Here is a 26448-nt window from a genome sequence, read left to right as displayed (position 1 = left end):
TATTAGGTACTGAACAGAGAAAGATTATGATTCACTGTGCTAAATGCAATAGGATTAGGAGAGATCGAAGAATGCAAAGAAGGTAACAGTGTTGCTTTGCAAGGGGACACAGATGTTCCTGTGGGCTAGGAGAGCTGCAATGAAGTGTGACATCTGTCTTCCCCTAAAAGGAGGGGTAGGAGTTTTTTGGGTTAACAGAGCAAACAGCTGGGGAGCGGGATAGGGAAAAGAAGAAGGTATTCCTGGTCTAGAAAGAACAGCAACAGAACGCATTGGAAAGCTTGAAGGTCCTGGTTTCCCAGGCTTCCATGGTACAGCTACTGAGAATGCAAGAGGTGTCTTTGAATGAGGGGATACTGGGGACACACACACACACACACACACACACACACACACAAACAGATCCATGAAATCAGTGGATGTTGCAGACACTTTTACTGACCCAAGAACAATTCAGAGCCTCGATTACTGGCAGGGGTAGTGGCATAGGAGGGAGGGTCCCAGGAGAAAGATGGATACGGATAGGGCTTAGGGACCAACAATAACCTTCCTTTTGAAATCTTGAGAGAGGGGCACCTGGCTGACCCAGGTGGTTAAGCATCTGCCTTAGGCTCAGGTTGTGATCCCAGGGTCCTGGAATGGAGCTCCAGTCGGGCTCCCTGCTCAGCAGGGAGTCTGCTTCCCCTCCCTCTGTTCCTCCCCCCCCCCCCCGCCCAACCCATGCTTTCTCTCTCTCTCTTTCAAATAAATAAATAAAATCTTTATTTAAAAAAATCCTGAGAGAACTTGCCAGGCCTCTTTGCCTTCACCCAGAAGTCAACGGATGAGTTGACCCATTGGGTAAAATGCTACCAGTCACAGACTAGGTGGCGATAAGTGCACATCCTTGGGAAGGCTGTTGGAAAAGAGGAAGGAGGAAGGCTTTCGAATAGTCATGCTTTGGGGCCAAGTGTTAAGGAAGTGAACTGAACAAGCTGAGGTCAGGAGAGTTTTGATAGTGGTCATCTTTGTAATCACACCCTATCACCCCTCTTCTAAGTGCTCTGGGGAGAGGAATGGAATTGCGGATGCACCTTAGGGGGTCATGGAGAATTTTTTAACTCCTGCCCTCGCAAATGTTTTATTTTCTTCATTAGGAAAGACCAACTCTTCCTCCCCCCAGTCATATTCTCAAATACATTACATAGTGGAGCTTGGGCTTTGGCCTGAGAACAGGTGATTCCAAGTACTGTCTCCACCATTGATGCGCTGTCCATTCTTGAGCAAGTTCACTTACCTATTAAATCCTCACCTTCCCATGTGCGAGCTGAAAATGATGGATAGCGCTTGCCTCACAAGGTCTGTGTGAGGATGCGATCAGAGAAGGAGAGCCAGAATTGGGGGTAGGCTTAAAATATTTCAGGCACTGTTCTTTCAAGTTGCTTCACAAGCATTCACTCATTCACCGTTTGATACCATGAGGCGGGTACCATAATTATGCCCATGTAACAGAGGAGGAAGCTGAGGAATATGTTTCCCAAAGTCACACAAGTATCAGAGCTGAGATCTGAACCCAGACCTTTGGACCGCTTTGGCTCCCATGCTATACTGACTCTCATTGAGTTTAAAGCATTTGGGCACATGTTCTGGAAGATATAATCCTGGAATAAAGATTAGCCAACTTTTTAGAGAGCCTGGCTTTCTTCTGGAGCCTGATGTCCAGCATACTCCTTGGTATTACAATTTTGAAAATTTCATCCTACCTCGATGACACTTTAACGGAAACTCACTTCCTCTCAAATCCTAGTTACTATATGCGGTTAAAATATTTACCCTTTCCACAATCTGGAAGGATCTAAGGAGTTGGTATACTTTTCAATTGCTGTTTTAGGACAATATCATTCCGACCTGTGGAAAATAGGAGTCAGCATATCAAGCCGCCACAAAAACTTGGGTCTGCCTTGTTCTCACCATACTTTTTGAAAACATTCCCACAGCTCAAACAAATTAAAGATGTCATTTTCCACGGTATAACCGACACATACCTGGATGTTTCTTGGGGGTGCATACTCCCATAAGCACCCGTCCATCCGGGTTGTATCAGCCATTGTCTTCAACAGCCACCTCCAGATGTTGTAAAAATTGGAATCTTGATGTTGACCGGCTGCCATTTTTGTTTTCCATTTTGAAAATTTCTGTTAAAGGTCCCAAGTGTGAATGAGGAAGATTACCTTTCATCTCAAACCTACCAACTTCTTTCCATGCTGCAGAGCGCTGACGCGGAGAAAGCTCAGCAAGGATGTCAGGTCTGCCCTCCCATATCTAACATGGTTTGCAAAGCATATGAGCAGGCTCTTGGCAAAACCCTGAGGAGGGGAACTTCTCCAGCTGTCGCTCTAGCCTGCCATCCCTCCCTTGAACTTGGCACTTAATGAATCGGTCTTTGGCTCGTTTGCTTCTCAGAGTCGGGCTGGAATAAGCTTCATTCTCAATGTAGGGCTTTTCGGTTTTGTCTCTAGTATTTCCTTTGCAATAGAAATTTTATTAACATTCATAAATAAAGTTTTCCACATACTGTCATCTATCTCTCTTCCACCTAACTTATCCCAGATTTTCTGGGGATTGTCTGAAAATGATCCACATTGTTAGTGAACAATTTCCACATTGTTCTTCCTGACTTCTAAATGGAACCCTCCCCTTGGTGAAGTCAACGAGAAAAGATGGGAATCTGTCCTCTTTTGGTCTTGCTGAACAAACAAGACAAAAAGGACATAAAACGATTTTTGCCATCAGTGGCCAGATTTCTCTTTTTAGAAAGTGTCACTGCCTCAGAAATGGTGCTGCCCTTTCTAAGATAAAATTAGCACCTTGCCTCAAGAAGTAGCGGGGCGAATTGGGACAGCATGCCTGGAGACATTTTGGGGGGGAAATTAGACAAGTCTGATACCACTGGGTCACCTGGTCATTTGGTGGCTTTGGTCAGAAAGTCAGATACTTTTGTGCTGACCACCTCCTTTGTTTTATGACAGAAGCCTCGGTTTCAGGAAAGATTAAAATCGGCATTGGACATGAGATGAGTACTTGGGAGGTGTTGCTGGGGGTGGAGGTGGGGGTCGAAATTGCCATCTGCACTTGAGCAGCCCACACAAAATCGCCCCCAGTTAAGAAGCCCTGCCTCAAGGAGATGCTGAGACAGACCTGGAGAGGTTAAGCAGCTTTCTGTATGCACACCTGCAGGAGCCCATGTCCAGCAAATACCTGTTAATATTTCAAAGCACTCTTAAAAAAAAAAAAAAAGAACCCCGAGATTGTTTTCACATTTGCATGCCATTCTTGCCCAGGGGCCACACTAATCTCTGAACCGTTCCAATTTTAGTATACGTACCGCTGAAGCAAATACTATTTCAAAGCACTCCTAGAGTAACTTTGCATTGCTTCTTAGACACCACCGGACAGGAATCGTGGAAAAAGAAATATATATTTGTGTCATTACAGTAGCTGTCCCTGAGCCAATAGGTGCATTGAGTGCATTTGAATACAAGTTCAAACTAGGAGTCCCCATTGCAGACAGCCCCTCAATTCCTCCGCTTCTCACCGTCCAGGCTGTATCTCCTGTTTGGACTCGTGGACCATCCCAATCTCCAAGGGATAAATTAAACAACGTGAAAAGGTTTCTTCCCCACACGCTGTTGTGAAACAGAAATGACACCCAGAGCCAAGACTAGCCAATTGTATCTTTTGTTTTCCTTCCCATCCTGTAGTCATTATCAAAACTTCCAACCTCCGAGCTCCAGCCTCCTGTCTGAAACAATTAAGCCTCCAGGAAGATGTGGGAATGCTAATCGACTGAATGTTGTGTTTCGTTCAGTCCTGGCTGTTGACATCAACTCTTCATGCTCAGCTACATTGTCTTTGTTACTTCATAAACACATGAATATTTATTACTGTGGGGGAGAACACGCTACTGTTCACGATGACTGCAGCTGAATAACTGGTAATAAACATGAGAGATTAACAGGACTCAGGAGAGGAAGCAGTTCAGGGATGGTAAACCAGGGTCTGCGGAATGTTAAAACCACTGTCATCCCAGGAACAGCTAAAAAGTCAGAGATGTGCAAGAGGATGTTGTGTTGGCAGAAAATAACCAAGGGGAGTTTTAGATTATAGTGTGTAATTAGTGTGTAATTAGCATTTGCATAAATATCCATACCAGGGTATTCTGTGGATGGTAGTAGCACAGAACCAAAACACACACACGGGCACACATACACAGCTAAACAAGCTCAAGAAAAGTATATCCGTGTGCTCATCAGTTAAGATCTGCCTCAACACTCATCTCCGTGGCTAAGTCTTCCCTGTTTCCCCTACAAAGAGCAGCTGGCCGCGCACTCAGACCTGGACGACTCTCCTCTGTTTATGAATCTATTACTCCTCTTGACTCTAGACCCCTCTGGCCCCTCCGTTTAGCTGGTTATTTCTTCCATAATACCTGGTGGATGCGTGTATGTAGTAGACAGTCAAGACATGACGGCTAAATGAATAGAGATTGGTCAAGGGAAGAATGATGTGGTCCAGTGTTACTTAATAACTGGTAGCCTGCACTGGGCACTGTGCTGGGCTCTGAGGAACATCTCAAAGCACTTTTGGCCTTTTTTTCCCAGGGGTCTGAGGGGATGGGTAGGACTGCACCTCATTGCAGTAGATCCATTCGTTTAGCCAGTCGGCACACTCTTTCCTCGGTTCTCACAAGTGCCAGACATTTGTCAGAACTCTGAGGCCACAACTAGAGATGTGAACACGAATTACTATGCAGTCATTAACGTTGTGCTTGAGGAAGGGATTCTAAAACTCAACCTGGCACTCAGGCAAGACTTCCCAGGTCACGTGAGCTGAGTCTTGAAGGGCAGGTGGGAGTTCCTGGGGTGGGCATTCGAGGCAAAGCGCAGCACGAGCAAGTTTTGGGGATGGGCAGAGAGCGTGATGGGGAACCAATGGTCGGCATAGCCGGGGCAGGGTGGCCTCAGGGCCTAGAGGCCACGGGAGAGGGAGAGGCCATGTCCGTTGAGTGAGTCCTGCGGGTTCAGGTGGCCTGAGCTGAGGCTGTTGGAGCTGCCAGGGACAGGGAGATGGCAGGGGCAGCTTAGTGGCTCAGAGTGCAAACAGCAAAGGCAAGGGGTTGGGCTCACCCCTGATGTGAGGCTCCAGAATCTTCCAGAATATAGATGCCTTAGCATGAATCCACCTGTAAGCAGAGTGCAGGCTCAGGGCCAAGAGGTACTCAGGCTGCAGCCTCCACCGGGGCAGGCCTCCTCACACGGTCTGCACGGAAGAGGAAGAAGCAATGGCACCTGATTGTTTGCACGGCACGTTCACAGGTGCTTGGAGTTATACCTATCAGGATATCAGCATTATCTTTTTAAATAGCTTACTCTTTTTCTCTTGGACTTGTTCTTTGGTTTCAAAGTCAACTTTGTCTAATTGGTTGCTAAGATTGTCCCTAGCATTCAGTTAGGGTTGAAGCATTACATTTTACTATCCAAATAATTGGTGAGTTAAAAATACTTCCAACAGTTTATGACTCATGCTTTTCAACTCATAGATGAGGAAAACCAAGGTGGGTGACTGTGAATGCCTGTGATTTCTGTACAGGCTGAAGTTCCAGGAAGTTCTAAATGTGATTTCTGGCCTGCTGGGAAGGCCCTGACACTCCCAAGTCATCCCAGACTTTCTGGCTGTGCCTGAAATTAATTAGAGCCACATCCACCGGGTTCAAGTATTACCTGCAGTGACATAAAACATTTTAAGTTCCTATCAGTCAGACAGTTTATGTGTTTGAGTGATCTGGGAGTATAGGTTTTGACAGGCAGGAGTTGAGGTTGAGAACCAGGGGTTATGGAATGAAGGGCAATGCTAAGATTTACCTATTTTGCAATTTTATCAGATTGATTCAGGTTTTGTTTTTTTTAAAAGATTTTATTTATTTATTCATGAGAGACACAGAGAGAGGCAGAGACACAGGCAGAGGGAGAAGCAGACTCCCTGCAGGAAGCCTGATGTGGGACTCGATCCCAGGACCCTAGATCATCCCCTGAGCTGAAGGCAGATGCTCCACCCGTGAGCCACCCTGGTGACCAGATTGATTCAGTTTGGTTTAACTTGCCAAATATTTATGGAGCGCGTGCTGTGCGTGCTGTATGCAAGACGGATGCAGTGCCGTGTCCTCAAGCCATCCAAGATGGGCCTCACATGCTCCTTGTCCTCCAGGAAGTTTCTGGCCTTGAGGGTCACTAAGATGAGTGACAAGTTACAGGGAGGAGCTTATCTTGTGCTAAGAGCAGCTGTTAAGGGGAACACGGGGGGAGAGTGAGTAGGCATGTGTGTTCAGGTAAGAGAGGTCAGGACTTGGGGAGACAGGGAGCTCAGGCCATGTACCGTGACAACAGCTCAGCCGATATAGAAATGGGACCTTTGGCAGGTTATGCAGACCTCAGACTTGGCTGGCTCATCTGCACATTAGGGATGACAAAGTTTCCCCTCCTCGCTCAGAGGTTTGTTATGAAGGTCAAACAAATTACCTAATGTTAAAGAACTTGAAATCTGTAAAGTGTGTATTTCATTATTTAATTGTTAGCAGAATCAGAATTGGAACCCCGATTATTTGATTTAACCCCCAAGCCACTGAAACTCAGAAACTTTTTTCTTTTTCTTCTTTCTTTCTTTCTTTCTATCTTTCTTTCTTTCTTTCTTTTTCTTTCTCTCTCTCTTTCTTTCTTTCTTTCTTTTTTCTTTTTTAAGGTTTTGTTTAATTATTCATGAGACACACAGAGAGAGGCAGAGACACAGGCAGAGGGAGAAGCAGGCTCCATGCAGGGAGCCCGACACGGGACTCGATCCAGAACCCTGGGATCACGATCTGAGCCAAAGGCAGATGCTCAACCACTGAGCCACCCAGGCATCCCTTGGAGCCTTTCTGAAACATTTTTTCCCCCTTTTCAGTGGACTTTCCTTTATTGGAGAAATCTCTGTGGTTGCTGTAGGCAGCTGCATGTGTCTCTCAATTTCTAGGGGAGGGTAGAACAAGGACAAAGCAGATGATGCCACTGATAAGTGTGGGTGAAAGAATTCTAAACTATGTGAGTCAAACACAATCCCTGGGCCTCTGAGATGCGTGAACCTCTTGAAAGCCTGCCTTGCGCTCTGCGTCTTAAATGGCACAGTGCATGGCCATTAGCTACACGGCTCTGCTCTCACATCGCCGGTCCCATCTTTGGCCTGGGGACTCTGGACACATTCAGGAGAACCTCTCTTTTCCTTAGGGGATGGGTCTTTCAGGCCTTAGCTGCACGGGATCTGACATTGCAGGAGTTAAGTGGTCAGGAAATGTGAGACCTAAGCATTGAATCTATTCAGGGAGAATCCATCATGGGAAGCATCCCCAGTAGGCTATTGTAGTTTGAGTAACTTGGAAGGCTGATGGAAATAGGCCAATCATGCTATCTGGGTATTTTGAAGAGTTTTCCATTTGTTCTGCTTCAGATCGGTGAGTCCCTATTTTTGTTGCGGCTGGAAATGGACAGATGTCAGAGGGAAGGCTCTAAGACTTTGCCTTGTCTCAGAAATCACACGAAAGAAACCTAGGTACCGACTGTGTCGATGGTCTTATATCTGAGTTACGGCCCCGGTCCCAGTAGATGCTTTTCCTGACTTCGAGGGCGAGGCATCAGGTAGTAGGGGCTACTTCCTGGGCAGGTAATACATTCTGTGGGATACCACCCAGGAGGTGGGGGGATGCGCAAAGATGCCTCTGTTTGCTGTCCGACTTCTGCAGTGTATCTACAGTGGGAACTTGTGAAGACTAGGTCTGGTCACCTGCAGCCAGTCACTGAGAAGAGAGCCACCAGAGAAACCAAACCAAAGCTCACATCCCCTCGAAAAAGCTTCCTGCAGCAACCCCGGCCTGAAGATTGCAAGCAAGGGTCGGGCCTGGGAGGGAAACTTCTCCCCCCCACCGCCCCCCTCTGGTCTGGCTGGTAGTAGCCTGCTCCAGCCCTGGCTCCTTTTATCATTCCTTCCTTTTATAGTTGCTTCAGGAAAGCCCCGGGCCTCTGAGGCTGCCTTCCACCCCCATCGGAGATTTTAAATGTGAGGACAGGAAACGTTTGTTCGGCTTCGTCATGTTCTGACACTGTTGCCCACTCCCCCTCCCACGCACCCTCATTTGGTGCCTCCTGAAAAGTTCTGCCAACGTGAAGCAACCATCTTTTAATGTGGCTTTGGCTGAACTTGTGCTCTAGGAAGTGAGTGTGGCGGGGCACCCCAGTCTCGGCCAGGCCGGCCCCTCGGAAGGCTGAGCTCACCCACCGCGGCAGCACCCCGAGGCCCGGGCGGCCTGGGCAGGGCAGCCGGCGGCTCCCACGGCACCACTGTGCTGCTCGCGGGCCCTGACTGCTGCCTGCCTCTTGAAAGGCAGGTGTCCGGAGAGGTCATTGTTGGCCCTGGGCATAGTATTTGCCAGATGATTATCTGGAAGATGGCAGGATGTTTTTTGAGGAAACCGAGGTATATATACAGGGATGGGTTGCTCAGAGCCCCCAAACCATTTGGGCACGGAGGGAAGGTACATCTCAGATCTCCTTTCGACCGGATTTCATCCCACCAGCTGCATTGGGTAGCAAGGGATTTTCCTCGTCACTGTTGAGAAGGCCCAGCCCAGTTGGGGAAGCGGACCATGCTGTGCCACCTTGCCACAGCTCCACCAAGAAGTTCTGTGTCGTGGGCGAGTGGGGGCCTCTCCGCTGCCTTTCAGGGGAGGAAATGGACTTGTAGGAGTTTAAGTAGGAGTTCAAGTACTGGCTGGAGCCACACAGCAAGTTAAAGAGAGGCAGGTTCTAAAAAGCTCAGCCTCAGGCCTGGAGGCCCCGGTACCCCTCTGGGCCACTCTTAGGACCCCTCGCTGACCCACGCTTGTCAAGGCAAAGCGCTGGAGATGCCTCAGAGACTCAGACGACTGTGAGACCCACCTGGGTTACATCATCACAGGATGTGATTCTCACTTTGTCATCAGCCCTTTATGTAAACCCAGCCAAGCACTGGCTTCCCAAAATAGCCCTCACCGCCACCAGAAGCCCGAGCCTTCTGCGGGAGGCAGGGCCCTCTGAAGGCAGCCAGGTCTCCCTCAGATTGTCTAGGTGGCAGTAGAGAGAGAATTATCAATGACCGGATTGCTCTCGCGCCTTTACTGTGTCCCTGGATGGGCAGGCAGGCTGCAGAGCAAGTTTAGAAGAAATTTAAAATCCAGCTTCCGACTGTTGATTCTGTTGAGATATTTTTCCCAACGTGAAAGGGACTTGGCACTGTTTCAGGTGAGGGAAATAATAGAGTGGAAAGCACGTTTTCATGTGACTTTTCTGTAAAACCATCAAAGTGGAGAAAACCACGTTAAATCATTATTCACTACCTCCAAAAGCCACAAATTACCTTCTCAGCTTTTTGGGCTGTAGGCATCTGTCTGCTTTTCCTCCCCCGTGTGCTCAGCATTGCCGTCTGGAGCACATGCTGTTGGTACGTTAGATTTATGTGTATTTTTAAAGGCACTGAAGTCCACCTCACTTTAACCTTTTTTGCTTTGGGGGTCAAACTACTGTAAAGCTACTTGCAGTTTCACGGTCATCTATCAACATGAGGACTCCATGTTTTCAGGGTCAAGACGACTGTCGAGCAAGGTGTTTTTATTAATGCCCTACAAGCACCCACGTGGGGTTCCCAGCTCCGTAGAAGATCATTGAAATGGCTTTACCTTAAGGGCCAGTTCCTTATCCTGTGGGGCCCTGACCTGTAAACCAGAGCTAAACATGGAACGTGTTACGGTCAAAGACCATGCTGCTCGCAAGCCAGCCCATACGGCGTGCAAAAGGATTCTGGCTAGAGGCAATTTGTTTTTTTTCATACACCTAACAAAGCCATTCTATCATTCCTGCCCCCTTTTGTGACTCCAAGGGAAAACATCAAAGTAATATCTACATAGAGTATTATAAAAAAAGAGAAATATGCAAGAGTGGGGCATAGAGAGAAAAAGAGAAAGAGAGAGAATGAATGTGTATGCCTATCTGTATCTACCCTCTCCATGAGTGCTGGCCGTTGCCCACACCAAATCTAAGCCCTAACTCTCTGTAAATACTCAAGTGTCTTTGGAGATCGGAAGGATTGGAGGTGCTATCTTGCAGAGTAGATTTCCTGAAAAATGGTAAGTTCCTTCCATAATGTGGGGAAAGAGACCCTAGTATAGTTTAATCACTTGCCCAAGATCACCCTGGATAATGATTTTATGAGGATGATGAGAATTCCACTCTTAGCTCCAAGAGCTAGCAACAGAGCAAATACTCTTTCTCCTCCTTGGTACCCAGGTAACTGATAATTCAGGTCTCTATACTCATAATCCAGGAGGTCATTCATCTACACAAAAGCTTCTCAAACAGAAACATGGACCAAGTCTGCCTTTTCAAGCATTGTTCCAGATCAGGAGGCCAACAATCTACAGTTATAGTCCACTGTACTAGTTGTTTTCAGTGGATACAAACTAATGACAACATGTGGTCCCTGTATTCCATGAGCCTCCAATCTACTGGGAGAGACAGAGCTCTAAAGCATCTTACAGAACACAGAAAGCACTAGAGTGTGGTCTAACTATAGCAGCAGTTGACTTGCCCAGATGAGACTTGCATGGCAACTACTTCTATTTGGAACACTGACAACAGTCAGGAAGAAAACAGTCAAGCCCATCAAGAGTCAACAAAGTTGTCCAAAACTCCACATTAGAAAAATGTGGAGCCCTATAGATCCTTATTGGAAATCTCAGCTTGGGCTTGGTGCTTACAATGTGGGTCCAAGGGGATCACACCAGTCAGGAAATGACCAGGCTTTTGATTCAAAAGAACTGGTTTTGCAATGAGGTGCTACTACTTGCCAGCTGTGTGATCGTGGGCACTCACTGACTTCTCTTCACTAAACAGAGGTAGTCATACCTACACAACAAGGACACCGTGAGGATTAACAGAGATATTGCATGGGAGAGCACAGATGACAACACTGGTTACCAGCATGAGGGGCTCTTACCAACATCCCATTACCTAGTTACAGTGGACTCGAAGCTCCCTTAGATGGAAAGCAGGATGGATAATCACAGAGGTAGACGTGTTGAAGAGAGCAGGGAATTCTAGCTCACTCAAAGGTGACCACAAGGGTAAAGGCCTGCTTAGCGCAGCTCGTCAGCTGTCAGGATGAATGTCCGAGCCTGACTTAGCATGAGGATATCATTATTATCAGGCTGATCTGTCCAGAGTTCTCAAGAATGAGTTTATCCCAGCCAGATCCTGAATAGCTGAGAGTCTGGAATCACAGAGGGATTTATCTTTCTTTCTTTTTTTTTTTTTTTTTGTATTGAATGGTATCAGTTATCAGAAACGACAACTAACTTAGCTAATACTGCATGTGTTACTATGCTCCAGATACTATTTCCTTAGTGACTCTTTTAATCTTCACACCAGCTCATTGAGGAAGCATCATCCTTATCTCGCAGACGGTAAAGTTGAAGCTCAGTGAAGGTAACTTTCTGAGTCACATGCTATCAAGTGATAGAGTCATGATTTTTAATCCCAGGATTCGGGCTCTTTCAACCAGAGTCCACTATTTAACCAGTATATAAAGGATACTGAATTAACTAACCCTCATTTGTCATATATGTGGAAAACATCTGGGTGTCTGCCTTTCAATTTTGTATTTTTGGACATTAGAAATGTTTCACTTATGGGTGGTTAAATTTATCATTTTTCAAAAATTGGATACCTCTTTAGCCATGCCATGTTCAGCTATTCAGTTTTACTATATTCTATTTCTTTTATGATTATATTTAAATTTTATTTTTACTTTTTTTTAAGGAAAGTTTTCTTTAAAAAAAAAAAAAAACTTCACTTATTTGAGAAAGAGAGAAAGAGCACAAGCAGGGGGAGGGGTAGAGGGAGGAGTAGACTCCCTGTTGAGCAGCGAGACAGATGCCAGACTTGATTTCAGGATCCTGGGATCATGACCTGAGCTGAAGGCAGATGCTTAACCAACTGAGTCACCCAGGTGCCCAAATTTTATTTTTACTTTTTATTTTGATGTAATTATAGATTCGCAGGAAGTTGCAGAAATAGTAGAGAAGTCTTGTGTACCCTTCACCCAGTTTCCCCCAGTGACTATGTCTTAGATAATTATAGCACACTATCAAAATCAGGAAATTGACAGCGGTGCAATGGGTATGCCTCATTCTAAGCCATTTTATCACATATGTAGATGCATGTGATGATCACCGTGATCAAGATACAGCACTATTCTATCCCCATGAAGATCTTTACATTTTCATTTTTATTCCAACTTTCGGTTTATCTGGAATTTAGTCTGATGTTTGAGAGGGAAAGGATCTATTTTCTAATTTCCAATTTTCCCGGCACCATCTATTTCACAAGTCACCGCGTTGACACTGATGAGAAATTTCACCCTTCGGTTCCTGTACTACATGATTACAAATCCCACATCTTTTAGGCCCCAGAGCCACTTGTTCCCTCTGGTTCACCACATTACCTACTGAAACTTGGGTCTCAGCAGCAGTGGATTGGATTGTTATGCCATCAGAAACAACAGAGCCTACAGCAGGGTCTTGGTGTGAAATTATTGCCTTTTCCCTTAAAATTTATCCCTGGGTCCTTCTGGGACAATGGGGAAGGCTGTACTCATTGGTAGCTCCCTTTCACAGCACCACCGCTCAGAAAATCAGAGGGCCTTGGATGTGAGATCAGAGTCATAAAACTCCAGGTTCCATCATTTTCTTTAATTTTCTTTGTCTTCAGCCTTAGTTTCCTCATCTGAAAATGAGGAAAATTATATCTATCTCAGAGGGCTGTGACTTTTTATGAGAATAAATGAAATAATACATTTAAACGTACAGCCTAGGAAAGGCTCAACATAGTCTAGTATTGTTATGATTGTTATCATTTCTAATTATATAACATATCCTTTATTCTATGGCAAATATATTATCTTTATTTATATTAGTGTGTGCCTTCAATCATGATGGTATTTTTATCCCCTCTTGAAAAGTCAGTGTGTGGATCCCCAGGTGGCACAGCGGTTTAGCGCCTGCCTTTGGCCCAGGGCACGATCCCGGAGTTCCGGGATCGAGTCCCACGTCAGGCTCCCAGCTTGGAGCCTGCTTCTCCCTCTGCTTGTGTCCCTGCCTCTTTATCTCTCTCTGTCTGTCATAAATCAATCAATCAATCTTAAAAAAAAAAAAAGTCAGTGTGATAGACTCTTAGAATTGAGGAAATGGCATCATTATAAGATTTGAGTACAAAGCTGATGACCAGTGTCTCATTCTGTTGAGGCTGCTATTAAAAAAAAAAATACCATAAACTAAGTGGCTCATAAACAAGATAAATTTTCCACAATTCTGGCAGCTAAGAAGTCCAACACCAAGGTGCCAGCAGATTCAGTGTCTGGTGAGAGCCCACTTCTTGGTTCACAGACTGCCATCTTCTTGCTGTGCCCTCCCAGGGCAGAAAGGAAAAGGAGCTCCCTGGTGCCTTTTGTAAGACCATGAATCACCTCCCAAAGTCACCTCCCAAAGGCCACATCTGCAAATGCCATCACAATGGAGGTTGGTTTTGACATATGAATTTGGGGAAGACACAAATATTCAATGCATAGCAATCAAGAAGTGGGAACATCCTCTTTCCTTCATGAGTGGTATTGTCATGGCAGTGGCTTCTGCTGGCAATAACGTCCACTCACCAGCTTTCTAGAGGCTGCTCTGGGATGGGGTCAACTAGCCTTCCTCCCAAGACCACCTCCATTGGGTAGCTGTCTCTAGGGACCTTGCTAAGTCTTAATCTAGAGGAAATCACAGCATTGCCAGGAGTTTACAAGATAGTTTTGTATGATAATTTTGTGTTCAGGAAGCAAGACTGTGTAACTCAGCTGCCCCCCCTTCCCCCACCACCTTCTTCCTTTTGTAGACACAACCCCAAAGACCCTCACTTAGGGCAAAAGAGCAGATCCTTTCCTTAAAGGAGTCATCACAGAGACTGCGGTCGTCTCACAGCTCTGACAACTGAAGCACTCCCCACCCTCATTGCCACCTTCACCTTGGAACACAAGAGCACTGGCATGTTCCAACAGCAGTCCTGAGTATCCTATAATCACCTTGGGTAGAGTTAAGTCTACATCTATCACTAGGAAGAATCAGCTTTTAAATGAGGAGTGTAGATGGGAAATCCCAGTATCAGCTATGAAAATACAACAACAGCTACTTTTTTTTTTTTTAATAAGGAGGGGCAGTTTGGGGAAAAAGAAAAATTTTTTACTTTCTTTTCTCTGCTTTATCCTCATTTTGTTTTGAAAGGTGTTTTGCATGTGTGAATGGGAGTGTTGCGTGTGTCACTAGAAAACAGAGGAATGATGCTGTGATTACCATTTTTGAAAGAGGCACTCCTACAGGAAATTGGGCTGCGAGGGAGGAAAAGTGTGTGTTTTCCTGAAGGAAACGCTTGTAGAAAGCCAGATCTGGGAAACAAATCATGGAGACGGTATAAATAAACTTCTGGCCCTTTGTATTTTGAATGGTGAGATAGTACCTTTGGTCCCCAGGAAAGCAATTTCTTTTGGATATGATCCTTCAGGCACGTGAAAGATTCAGGTTTAATTTTAAAACCAGCACCTTCATTCTTCCCATTTTCCCTAAACCGCCTGACCACAGGCACATACTCTGCAGCCACCAACATCGGCAAGCTTATAAATGGGAAAATTGAATTCCACCTGAGAAAAGGAGTATTCGAAATCTCCGTGGATTGAAGCTTTAAATATTGTTTCAAAGTAAGCTCTGGTGGGTTTTTGTTTCTTTTGAAAGAATTGGCTTCCTATGTTAAAACTTGCTTGGGTTATAAATTGGAATTGAAATCTTTTTTCCATGCATTTAAAAACTTGCCGACAATAAAAATTTAGCAAAGAATAGACTTTATTGGGAGCAAAAAACAAAGCAGAAATTTTGAGTTGTTAGCATAGATGATATCAAATGTCTTCTTTTATGGTATTGTTTAACAGCGTTATTTATACACTTCGAAAAAAAATGAAATGGGAAAAAAAATATTCCTCACACTGCGGCTTTAGAGAACAGAGTTTGTTCTCAGTAAAACTTCCCAGATCTGCACAGTATCTTAGAAAACAACAGGAAGCAGGGAGCTGTTTCATGAAACATAATAGTACTAGTGTCAAAGTGGGGATCCAGGATTGAAAGGCTTCCTTGGTACTCTGTGCAGTAATGATGTCTATACCTAAGTCGGTCTGGATGTCTGCGACTCAACCCTTTCATAAATCCTTCTTTCCCATTCCAGGTTGTGATAAAGCCAAGAGGGAAGGAGAAGTGCATAGAGTGTGCACGTCTCACGGAGCCCTTGGAGCTCTCACTGGATTGAAGTCAATGACTAGATAAATAAGCTTTCCAGGAAGCCCTTAATTAGCTTCATCTCATTCTAGCCTAGTCTATGGCAATATCCTCTTATCTGTGTCTCTGATTCTCTTGCCCCACCTACAGTCTCTTCTCTATAAGGATAGGCTTTGAGAACATAAATCCAGTCATGCCACCGCCTGCTCAGAAGCCCCAAGGGCTTCCCCTCACGACCTGTTTGCACTATGACCTACCAGCCCCTACGTGATCAGGGCCCTGGCGACCTTCTGGCCTCATCTCCTGCCCCTGACTCATTTACCAAGTCCTAGTCCAGAGGCTTTATACTTGCTGTTTCTTCTGTCTAGAACACTAGATAGTCTCATGATTTTGCTCGCTGCTTTTAATCATCTGCTCAGGTATCACCTCCTCAGTGAGCGCCCTGCCCTCATCCCATTATCACTCTCCATCCCCTTCCCCTGTTTTCCTTTTCTCTTCAAAATGTTTCTCGCTCTTTGATATCGGATTACACATATTCATGTGTTTCTTGCCTGTTTCCCTCATCAGGATGGAAGCTCCCTGAGGATAGAGACTTTGCTTATAGAGTTGACTATGGAAGCCCCTGATCCTGGCACTTAGGAGCTCAGCAAACATGTGTTGAATGAATTGTTTTATGTCAGCGAACATCAGTATCTTCCCCTCTTGGGACTCCTTGCCCTTTCTCTTCATACATCCAACAGAAATAAAATTGGGTAATATTCACTACTAGGAATTGTCGTGATATATACATTTCAGAATTTGAATGGTCAATAGACATCATCTGGCCCGTCAGTTTTCAACCTTGATTTTCACCTTCCTGAAACAGAGTAGAGTCTGATATCCTTTTGAGAAGACTCCTGTGGGAATTCTCACATTTGGGAACTCTTTTCCTCACCAAGCAGTAACTTCCCACCCATCATTGCTCTAAGAAAATCTTTGCAGTCATTTCTCCAGATATGTCCCAACTATTAACAATGTCACGGCCTGGTTCCTTAGAAGGAGAATGTGAGAAAGGGATTGGGTGCACTGATTTAGTGGGCGAATAGTCTTTAGGAAAAATCTGGAAGGAGAGTGAGGAGAGCAAGATAGGGAAGGAAGGGACTCCCCAGGGATGTGGTCTTAGGTAAAGCCTAACCTAAGCCTTGGCTGGACACACAAGGCTCACAGGGTGAGGCTGTCCTTCCCTTCAAAGGATCTAAACTTAACAACTTTATGCCAATCAGTCATTGGATTCCCAGGCCTGGGGTGGCGGGTGGGTGGCTTCCCAGGCATCTCTGTCAGTCAGGGGTCAGTCTGGAGAAGGCCATGGAAGTAAATCCTCAGCTGTCTTATTGGAAGCAACCAATGGATGGGTGTGCTAGCTGGTCCAGGGTTGGCAGGGGCAGACGCCAGCAACCTCTACCACACAAGGTTTTTCAGTAGTGACTGCTCCCCATAGGGGATAGTTCTTACACTCAGGGTGCATCTGAATCACTTGGAGGACTACTGGAAATCCATGCCGCTGGGCTCCAGTCCCAGAATTTCTGACACAGGTCTGGGGTAGGGCCTAAAAATTTATCCTAACAAGTTCCCAGGTGGTGTGAATACTCGTCAGGCATCGGGTGAACAGCTTTGAAAATCGGCTCGTATCATATTAAAGATTCTCTTAAAGTCACTGTCAGACAAAAGAAACATAAATATTATGCCAGAAAGCACTGGAAATAATAGAGGTCTTTATTGAAATACTCTTGAAGGAGGGGTGGGTGTACGCATACACTACGCCACACTCAGCAAACTTCCTAAGAGATAAATTTTAGATGGTCTTCCTCTGTTCAGATTTTCATTCCTTACCCTAACTATCCCCCCGACCCCACCCCGGGGTTATAAAACATTCTCTGCCTGTTAGCTATAAGATGTGCCACTTCTTTCTCATTCCAGAAAGTGCCATAGGATGCAGGATGGAAATACATTACTTCAAGCATATCCTTCATTTTGCTTTTATTTACATGGAAACAAGATATTTGTGCATTTTTTTATTCTTCAGGTCTTACGAACAGATTACTTATGATCTACCTCACATTTGTGGGAAGGAGAGATATGTCCCAGCCTCTGTTTTGTAGTGGATGAGTGAGAGGCTCTGAGGGGTGAGGCCTGGAATGTTGAACCTGCAGAGTCTTTCTCTTTGGAATTTCTCTTCTACCCTGTTCCTCCTCCCTTCTCAGTTTTCTAGATCTTGCTTAAAAGTTTTAGAGATTAGAGTGTATGTATGTGTGTGTGTTTGAGAGAGATTTCTAATGCCTAAGAAAAAGGAGAGGAAAAAAAAAACCACACACACATACCTCTCTATTGACATTAAAAACAAATTCAGGAAAAAAAGAAAAAAGAAAAAAAAGAAGGTGCTAAAACTAGATAATTTCATTTGAGTGGACAAGTTTAGCAAATAATCATCAATCTATTGAAAGATCAGCCTAAATGTGCATCAGAGGTTTTATTATCATTTGATTATTCCCTCCCCTGCCCATGATCTTAATTCAAGGAAATTTCCTTTAAGAGTTTTAACTTGACAAGATGCCATCTAAAATAAACTCCAGGTTTGCCTGTCGTTTCTCTGTGTTTAGAGTGTGGAATGCGGCCCCCCAGATGTTAGAAGAAGGGTTCTTGCCAGGGGAATGGTGGAAGGAAAGGGATAGGGCATAATTTGTGGTTGCCCAAGGCATCTGATGTCCACTTAGGTTACAAGGTTGGTGAAACTTCTGTTTCAGAGATTAGGATCCCAAACACCTACTAGGGCTGGTCAAGGAACACTGGTCAGTGAAAGCCAGAGTAGATGAAAAATGCAGGGAGAGCCCTGTGCTGTTGATCTGGAGAGGGGGGCATGCTCCCTCTTCTGGGGGCAACACCAACTCAGCTTCCGTGCTTGGAAGAGAAGCTGCATCTGGATTTTGTTGTGAAATCTTCTGATGGAGCCGTACCGATTCCTCTCGTCCTCCCCAAGCCCCATGCCCCCCATCCTTTGGAAACCCAAACACTATTGCCCCTGTCTTTAACTACCTCCTGTGGATCCAACTCATTTGACTTGATACTGTTTGTGAAGTCTGTTTTTATTCGAGCGTTTAAATGACTGTTAAAATGTCTTTGGGCGTCCCCAACAATTTATTCATGAGAGACACACAGAGAGAGGCAGAGACACAGGCAGAGGGAGAAGCAGGCTCCATGCAGGGAGCCTGATGTAGGACTTGATCTCAGGACCCCGTGATCATGCCCTGAGCTGAAGGCAGATGCTCAACCACTGAGCCACCCAGGGTGGGTGTGCCTGGGTGTCCCCAACTAGATTGTAAGCTTGTGAAGTCTCTGAGCACAACGTCCAGTCTCATGTCCTTCTCTTCCTGGGTGACTCATCCCCTGACACGTATGGAATAGGACAGCTGGTCGACACATAGGTAGACCAGCTCACCCCCTGGCAGAGGCTCTGCATCCTTACTCGTTCAGTCCTGACCGTGGCCCTGTAAGCGAAGCCCACATCCAAAACAAGGAAACAGGCCTAGCGAGCCCACCCGACCTGGCCCAGTCACAAAGGGAGGAGCTGGCACTTAAAAATTGCCTTGGTTCGCTGCCCATTACTTTACCGGCTTGGTCAGTTTGGGCTGCCATCAACAGAAATAGCACAGAGTGGGGGACCTGAACAACAGACATGTATTCCTCATAGCCTTGGAGGCTGGAAGTCTAAGGTGAAGGTGTTGGCAAATCTGGTGTCCCCCTCTTCAGGTCTGCAGATGCCCATGTTCTCAAGAAGTCCTCACCTGGCAGAGGGAGCTGAGACAGGAAGCTGCACTCTTCCTACAGAGGCACGAATTCCACTCAAGAGAGCTCCACCCTCAATGACCCAATTCCCTCCCAAAGTCCCCACCTCCAAAGACCATCACATCAGGGGTTAGGATTTCAACCTATGAATCTCAGGGCAGTGGTGGGGGGGTGGGGGACACACAGACATTCAGTCCATCACTATTATATAGACTATGGCTACTTGCCTGGTAAATTGGCATTTGCGACAATGCACCCGTGAGTCTTCCCATTATTTTTCATACTGGTTGCCAGATGACAATCATCGTACAACTTTTAGGATATGCTGTTTGTTTGAGGGGAAGTAGTAACAGAGAAGGAGGTTAGTGAGGCCTGATCAAAAATATAACCGACCTCCTTTTAGCCACGAGGAGTTTTATAAGAACAGATCAGCTGTATTTTCTAGCCAAATAAAGCATATTGTGTTTCATCGGGTGGAGCTGGAAAACAGTGTATATGTCACATTATATGGTGTAAGTAGCTTGATTCCGCCCCGTAATTTGCTGTAAGATGTTGCACAAACCCTCCCAGAGCATAATGCGGTGCAGAAGGGAAACTGCCAATTGCCTCTGTAGAGAGAAAGCGAGTTTAAGTTCGTATAAAACTCGGTTTGAGTATGCAACCCTTACTTGTAAAGAAACACTGACCAGAGGAAATGGCAGTATATTGGTTTCTTTCCCTATATTTGTTAGAACTGCCAGTTATATGCTCTCCTTGCAGAGAAGGACATTGGGCCAAATGTCTCAACACCGAGCCTCAGAGAAGGATCGAGTCTCTGAGCCCGAGAGCGGGGGTCCCCTGTGGGGCCCGTGGCATCAGCAGGCCTCCCCTCTCCTTAAACTTCGGAGGGGATTTTAGAGGGTTCCGTAATCCTTTGCTCATTTTCCTGGATTTTCTTGCTGCTGGGTCTGGGGAAGCTCTGGTAACTTTTTCAGGGACCTGATAACAGAATGCTCCTGCATCACTTTCAAAGGCAAGATCCATCTCAAATGTAGTTCAGCTGTCGGAGCGGAATAACCCAGCATCTGAACTTCTTCTAAAATGTAGCTCCTGTAGCCCAGGGCCTACTTCAATTCAGAAGTCTGCAGGGGTGCGGAGGAGCGGAGGAGGGGGACACAGCTGGCTTCCTATCCATCCGTCTTTTCATTTGTCTCCCTCCCCTCCCCAGGCTCCCCCACCCACCCCTGCCATTCCAAGTTCCTGCTGGAAGAGGGCCCAAAGGGAGCAGGGCCCGAAAAGCCTCACCTGACTGGTGTTGGGTGATCTGGTGCCTGGAGTGGGGTGACTCTCTGTGCCTGGAGCCTCCTCGAAGCTTCCCCTCTTAGGATGCACTTTCATGGGTCTCCCACTCAGAAAATCTGACTACAGGCCCCTGGCCACCCTGCAGTGCCCCCCGGCACCTGCCCTGCCCCAGCCTCTGAACCCTGAGGGTATGGACCTCCTCCGGTCCTTTCTTTCTTTTCCTTTTCTTTTTTTTTTTTTAATCTTTTTTTTTTTTTTTGAGATTTTATTTATTTACTTGACAGAGCACAAGCAGAGGGAGCAGCAGACAGAAGGAAGGAGGGGAGAAGGGTTACAAAACCAATTTTTCCCATCTCCTTGCAAGTCCTACAAAGGTGGTCTAGAACCCCAGCCACCTGTTACCCTGTGTTTAACCTTTGGGCCTTCTGTGTTTAACCGAAACTGAGGTGGCAAAGATTCTATTTTAATATCCTGTAGCTCTTGTAACTCCTACTCTGGACCTAGGCATGTAGCTAGGGGTCACTCTGAGTGTTTGGGAAATATCACTTGCGTAGAGAATTGTGTGAATTCAATAATTATTGAATCATTCTTTCAGTTCACCCCTGCCCCCACCCCCATACACCATGGTTTACATCTCCCCTCATATTCTCTTTCCCCTTTGAAAGGAGGCTTTTTGATCTGGGGAGATCATTTGCTATCTACCTCCCTTTTGCCAGGCAGCAAACTATCCAAAATTGTTAGGAACTATTTTAAACTTCATGTCACTTTAGATGGTAACCCTATTTAGCTAACATTAATTATCGAAAACAAAACAAAACAAAACGGGGGCACCTGGGTGGCTCCGTCGGTGAAGCGTCTGCCTTCGGCTCAGGTCATGATCCCGGGGTCCTGGGTTCGATCCCCGCGTCAGGCTCTCTCCTCATCAGGAGCCTGCTTCTCACTCTCCCTCTGCCTGTTGCTCTCTCTGCTCATGCCCTATCTCTCTCTCTCTCTCTCCCCTCTGTCAAACCAATAAATAAAATCTTAAAAAAAAAGAGAGAGAGAGAGAAAACAAAAGGAACACAACTACTGGCTTCCCCGCCCCCCCCCCCCCCCCGCAACCAATAAAGTCAAAAGATTTCCTGAGATTTGTCATATACTGAGTTAAGTGTCTCTAAAACTGAGAGCTATGGTTTTGCTGGAGTTTCTGCTTAATCTCCCAGTTTTGCCTGAAGCCATGAAGTCGACCTCAAGAGCAGAGCCTCTCTCCAGCCCTTACTGCCAAAATGAAAACCATGTGCTCGCTTTGTTTTTCTTTTTAAAGTTCTTCCCCATTATTTAATGAAACTATTTAGTAATGCATAGGTCTTAAATAATAGGGTTCACATGGGCTGTTATCAATTAAGTCACATTAACACAAACACTTGTTCTCAGGAGCAAATTTAGCTCTGGACATGTTTAAAGCCGATTGTAGCACTGTTGGAGGAGGCGAGAAACTCTTTGAATTTTTACAACTCAGACTACACAGGGCAATACATAAAAATACTATGTGTATGAAATACTTACTCTTGCCCAGCCCCGACCCAACCTCTCCTCCATTCAGGAAGGCAATTTATCAATCCGAACTCCTGTCCTGGGTAGTGTTACTTCTGATCCTAGAAAAATCTAATTCACACTGGAGATTTATCATATCCCAGAAGTCGGAATGCAGATCACAGGTCTATACAGAGAGTGAGCTGTGATGATGTCTCCTCCTTCCACCTGTCCGCGGCTGAGACTGTCTGGAAACGAAGAATTGCAAGGGTATGACTTGGATGATAGAAAATCAAGCTTCTCGTTCTACAGAAGCTACAGTATTTTTTTTTTAATTCCTTTTTTTGTCGTTGTTTTGAAAGCAGACCCACAGGGCAGACCAGATAGGTCATTCTTGAGTGTCATTCTTGTGCAGCAAATGGAACACAAGTGCTGATGGGGGTCGGATGGGGAAATTTTGCCATTGGGCCCTAATCCGTGCAATTGCAGACAATATTTTGCCTTCTTCAAGGCTCTTCCCTTATTTCCTGGCATCTCGGGCTCCTGCCTTCTGGGAGAACCAGTGTCTGACTGAAAGATGGAAGGAAAGCCACCTCATAGTAGGCTCCAGTGATGAAGTCTCCTTATTTCCCACAAAACTAACAAGTGAGAGAGCTCGACTCTCATTCCCAGAGAGATTGCTGTCACCCAAGAAAGCACATGAATGAAGGTGATTTGCAGTTGCATGTGGCTGACTCTCCAGATTTGTGCATATCCAGCTGTGGGCTGGCACGCCCACCGGGATAGAGCCACTGACAGCAGCTCACACTCTATGAGTGTGAACGGACTTTCCGCCTGGCCCTCCTCCTGTGTTCTCTGTCCCATGGCTGGGCACAAGTGTGTTACGAGGCATACAAGCCCCTGATGGAGGCTCTCCCCATGATCTTCTTGTCCCTACCTTCCACAGTCAACCAGTTGTCAACTCCTCATTCCACCTGTCAACTCCTCATTCCACCTGCTACTTCCCCCCAGCCCTGTTATTAGACGCTCTCACCTTCATTTCAGTGCCCAACCCTTTGGGTACCATTTCCTCAACCTGGCAGGTAGGCTACGGCACACACCGTACCCCACCCTGCATCTTTGGGTCCCTTGGGTTCTTCAGCTTACCTCTTCCATGTGGTTCTCTGTCCTCCTCCTCTCCTCTTGGACCACAGTCTCCTTCTTCGTTCCCTTATTGCTCTCTTGCTGCACATGCTAAAGAGATCTTATGGCGCTCCGTAATCGACTTACCTTTTTGTTCCCCTACCTCGTTCTTTGAGGGCAGACACATTTTTGTGCCCATTGGCCTGTCGTTAGTGATACTCTGCGAGCGTGAGATAAGCGTACTGCTCACTCTGGATGTGGGCATTATAAAAGATGAACTTATGAACTCAGTTGCTGAGCTGGGTGGAGGACGTATTCCTGACTTGAGCCCTGGTGGGCTCTCAATAAATTCCTGTGGAGTTTTGTTGAGTACTGAAACCAGAGACTTCCCAGCCCGCCTCCCTAGTCATCCCACCTCCCTGCTTCCAGCAGGCCAGAAGGATGGTCACCAGTGATGAGAAACACTGTTTTTCAGTTCTCTGGGTCCTATTATATGTTACATGGTCAAAGCAGTGATACACCAGGAAGCCCAGAATGGCCTTTCACACCTACAACTAGAATCCTTTCAGAAGCCCTAAACTGTGATGTCAAAACCTTAACTTAGGCCAAAGTCTGCAAATTGTTCCTACAGATTTAATTAATCGATCAATGAAAATCTATTAAATGCTTGTTCTGTGGACACTGAAATGATTGGGATTAATGATGTTTAAACAGAATAAGCTGTAAGCATGATATATGAGCAAAAAGAATTGCTCAATAAATTTGAGGGTAATTGGTGTATTCATTTGTTACAAAGTAATTATAAGTTTATTAAAGAGAATTAAGTGTAAAACATAATAATGGGAGGAAACATAGGTGAATGTTTATTATATAAAATTAGAGAAATCATGAGCATGACAGCAAATAAAGAAACCTTTTGACTCTATAGTAACCAAAATCTCCTGTGTGTCTATAAACACAGCCACATATATAAAGGCAAATACCATATTTTATGGCATTTAAGACATTGATTATATGATACATCACTATATTATCAATGTCACCAAGAATGCGAAAAATAACAAATCACCAGTTAAAATATGATATGCCATCAACTGGGAAAGGTTAATTGATTTTAAGGATGTTAAAATGGGAGGGGGATGTGCCTCTAGGGATTAAAGAAGTATGGTAGCAAACTAGTAAAAAAAATTTTAAGATTTAAAAAATTAAAAAAAAAAAAACCATGATAGGAAAATGTCATCTACTCACCTCCAATGGAAATATAATTTAATACAATCTTTCTGGATGTAATTTAGCAGTGATGTACCAAGATTTTTGAAATATGCATCCTTTTGACCCACAAATTTAACTTCTTGGAATTTGTGCTGAGGAAATCATCAAGAATGTGTAGAAAGATTAAGCTACATATTTGTTCACTGCCATAATATTTATAAAAGCCAGACATCGGAATCACTTAAATGTTCAGAAATCAGCGATTAGTTTCTGCAACACATTACAGCATATCCATATCAAGGCAGCGTCTTCAGTCATATTTAAAAATGATGCTGTAGAAGATTAATTGGCACAAAAAGATCTTCTCTGCATGTTTTGATTCTATTTCTCCAAGAAAATATCTATAGATGCAGTTATGTAGATATGAATATCCAGAGAAAAAAGCTGGAACTAAATTTAGATGAGAAGTGGTTGCTGAGGGTGGTGCTCCAATGACGATTTTTTTTATTCATGTATTTAGGTTTTTTAAAAATATAGTCCAAACTAGCACAATAATGAAAAATTATTTGCTATTTAAAATGAAAGTCTGCCTTTAATAGATTTAAAAGACTTCTTGATGCATTAAGGGGAGAATACAAATGGAAATTACTGAAAAACATAAACTGTGCCCTTGATATTAGTCGTTCGTGTAAAATCGTATTTCACGTCAAGTAATGAGCGTTTCGTATAAAAACTGGTTTCTCTCTGTTTTATTGGTACTTTGATTCATAACAAGTCAAGTTTCTGTTTGTGTCTCACGTGTGTATTAAGACCCTAACCCCTGCAACCGAATTCAACAAACCTTGTGAAAAATTTTAGAAATGATTCTTGAGACGGAACCAGGCACTTAAAAATTAACAGGTATTCAGTGTAACCTGACCTGGAGTGTCACGTTTTAACATCTGTTTTTCATGTTGTGATACTTATTTGGGATCTGGTATTGTTAAATAATGAGGAAAATATCTGACTGTTACCAGAGGTAACAGGGCAGTAACTGGAGGTGGATGGATTGGCATGCTTTGTCTATATAATATAATTCAAATAAAGTCATAACATTATGGCTACGGTCTTCATCCGTCAAGCATTTATACATTTTTTCCTCTGATAAATGAACTGCTAGGCTTTATGACTGGTTAATAATAGTCCAATAAAAAGGAAGAGAAACAGCCTTTGGCTTTCCATTTAAAATTGCCATCGGCAGTTTGGAGATTTAGGTATATACGTAAACATTTTTAAGTGATTCTGCAGTGGCATTTTTTTTTTCCAGGGAAGGAACTTTGAGTATTTTAAATAATACTTATTGAAATGGATTCCACATACTTGCGTCCGAGCCAGTGTCCACACTATTGCCGCAAATTCTGGGAACAAGTTCTTATAATATTAGAGACTACAGAAATATTTATTTATAGTCTTTCTTCCCAAAGACTACATATTATAAAATTTTCTAAAAACCCACAGATAGGAAAGGAGATCACTTTGAAAAGGTGAATGAATACAGCTCCTTCAGCTATTAAGATTGCTCTGGAGATTTCCTACGCATCATTCCTACAGTGGGGATTTCATCAGGTCATTGCATGCTTAAACTTTTTAGCATCTCTTCATTGTCCTTAGGATAAAGCCTTAGCCTCCCAACCCCACCTACAAGGCCACATGTGATCTGGTGCTTGCCAGCCTCCTACTTCATCTTTCCCAACAACTACTTCCCACTCTACCTTGCTCCAGGCAGTGCTTCCTTTAGGGCATTGTCTCTACTCCGCCTTCTGGCCCATGGGCCCTCGCTCACACTGTCCTTTCTGAAGCTATCTGGCCATTGTTTCCCTCGCCTGCTCTTCAGTCCTCCATGTCCCAATTAATTTCCTCTCGACTCTCATTTCCCTCATAATCTTCTGGTTACACTTGTGTTCTTCCCACTTTGATCCCTTGGGCCACATACACAGCTGTAGCCAGCCCTCAAGAGCAGCTCAAGGCCACCAGAACTGGGTCAGGCAAAGAGTTACCAAAGCCCATGACAG

The 26448-nt window shown here is 44.8% G+C and overlaps 1 protein-coding gene and 1 non-coding gene across 3 annotated transcripts in view; one reads left to right on the top strand and one right to left on the bottom strand.

Moving 5' to 3' along the window:
• Positions 1-26448, top strand: part of SUGCT (succinyl-CoA:glutarate-CoA transferase) — a 716497-nt gene that overhangs the window by 560920 nt on the left and 129129 nt on the right. The gene's annotated exons all lie outside the window — the stretch shown is intronic.
• LOC129494465 (U6 spliceosomal RNA) lies at positions 3268-3379 on the bottom strand. Its single transcript, XR_008661358.1, has one exon. It is a non-coding gene; the product is annotated as a U6 spliceosomal RNA (small nuclear RNA).

The sequence above is a fragment of the Nyctereutes procyonoides genome, unplaced genomic scaffold (genome assembly GCF_905146905.1).
Source record: "Nyctereutes procyonoides isolate TBG_1078 unplaced genomic scaffold, NYPRO_anot_genome, whole genome shotgun sequence".
NCBI classification, from domain to species: domain Eukaryota; kingdom Metazoa; phylum Chordata; class Mammalia; order Carnivora; family Canidae; genus Nyctereutes; species Nyctereutes procyonoides.
The sequence above is the reverse complement of the archived record's forward strand: the minus strand, read 5'-3'. Positions and strand labels throughout refer to the sequence as shown.